At 31.6% G+C, this 1899-nt stretch overlaps 1 non-coding gene across 1 annotated transcript; it reads left to right on the plus strand.

Annotated features, from left to right (window-relative positions):
• The first annotated feature begins 214 nt into the window (after positions 1-214).
• Positions 215-322, plus strand: LOC112731249 (small nucleolar RNA R71). The gene has a single exon (XR_003167037.1). It is a non-coding gene; the product is annotated as a small nucleolar RNA R71 (small nucleolar RNA).
• Positions 323-1899: the final 1577 nt, after the last annotated feature.

Genomic DNA, 1899 nt, shown 5'->3' on the forward strand with positions numbered 1-1899 from the left:
CTTCAAGAACTCCCTTCTTCATAGGCGTCCCATTACTCACAAGATTCCTCTCAGAAGTGTACATGAACTGGTTATTAGCAACCATGTCAATGAGTTCTTGAGCTTCTGCAGGCATTTTCTTTAGGTGAATAGATCCACCTGTAGAGGTATCCAATGACATCTTTGATAGCTCAGATAAACCATCATAGAATATATCCAGGATGGTCTATTCTGAAAGCATGTCAGAAGGACACTTTTTTGTCAGCTGCTTGTATCTTTCCCAAGCTTCATAGAGGGATTCACCATCTTTTTGTTTGAAGGTTTGAACATCCACTCTAAGCTTGCTCAGCTTTTGAGGAGGAAAGAACTTGGCTAAGAAAGGCGTGACCAGCTTATCCCAAGAGTTCAGGCTATCTTTAGGTTGAGAGTCCAACCATATTCTAGCTCTGTCTCTTACAGCAAATGGGAAAAGCATGAGCCTGTAGACTTCAGGATCTACTCCATTAGTCTTAACAGTATCACAGATCTGCAAGAATTCAGTTAAGAACTGAAAAGGATCTTCAGATGGAAGTCCATGAAACTTGCAGTTCTGCTGCATCAGAGAAACTAGCTGAGGTTTCAACTCAAAGTTGTTTGCTCCAATGGCAGGAATGGAGATGCTTCTTCCATGTAAATTGGAATTAGGTGCAGTAAAGTCACCAAGCATTCTCCTTGCATTATTGTTGTTGGGTTCGGCTGCCATCTCCTTTATTTGTTCGAAATTTTCAATAAGGTTGTCTCTGGATTGTTGTAATTTAGCTTCTCTTAGTTTTCTTTTCAGAGTCCTTTCAGGTTCTGGATCAGCTTCAACAAGAATGCCTTTTTCTCTGTCCCTGCTCATAAGAAAGAGAAGAGAAAAAGAAAAGAAGAGGAATCCTCTATGTCACAGTAAAGAGGTTCCTTATTGTTAGTAGAAAAAGAAGAAGAAGAAAAATTCGAACACAGATAGAAGAGGGGGTTCGAATTTGGTGAGTGATGTGAGGAAGAGATGTTAGTAGATGAATAAATAAATAGAATAAGAGGAGAGAGGGAGAGGATTTTCGAAAATAATTTTTGAAAAAGAGTTAGTGATTTTCGAAAATAGTTTTTGAAAAAGGTTAGTAATTTTCGAAAATTAAAATTAAGAATTAAAATAATTAATTAATTAAAAAGAAATTTTGAAAAAGGGGGGAGATATTTTCGAAAATTAGAGAGAGAGAGTTAGTTAGGTGGTTTTGAAAAAGATAAGAAACAAACAAAAAGTTAGTTAGTTAGTTGAAACAAATTTGAAAATCAATTTTTGAAAAGATGAGAAGTTAGGAAGTTAGAAAATATATTTTGAAATCAAATTTTTGAAAAGGATAAGATAAGAAGATATTTTTGAAAAGATATGGTTGAAATTAGTTTTTGAAAAAGATTTGATTTTTAAAATCACAATTAATGACTTGATTCACAAGAAATCACAAGATATGATTCTAGAACTTAAAGTTTGAATCTTTCTTAACAAGCAAGTAACAAACTTGAAATTTTTGAATCAAAACATTAATTGTTATTGTTATTTTCGAAAATTTGATATAAAAATAAGAAAAAGATTTTTGAAAAATATTTTTATAATTTTCGAAAATAACTAAGAAAAATGAAAAAGATTTGATTTTTGAAAAAGATTTTGAAAAAGATAGGATTTTTAAATTGAAAATTTGATTTGACTCATAAAACAACTAGATTTTAAAAATTTTTGAAAAAGTCAAATCTTATTTTCGAAATTTTGAGAGAGAAAAAGGGAAAGATATTTTTTAGATTTTTGAATTTTTAATGAAGAGAGAGAAAAACAAGAAAAATGATGCAATGCATGAAAGTTATGGATCAAAACAATGAATGCATGCAAGAATGATATGAATGTCA

Source organism: Arachis hypogaea, chromosome 12, assembly GCF_003086295.3.
Source record: "Arachis hypogaea cultivar Tifrunner chromosome 12, arahy.Tifrunner.gnm2.J5K5, whole genome shotgun sequence".
NCBI lineage: Eukaryota > Viridiplantae > Streptophyta > Magnoliopsida > Fabales > Fabaceae > Arachis > Arachis hypogaea.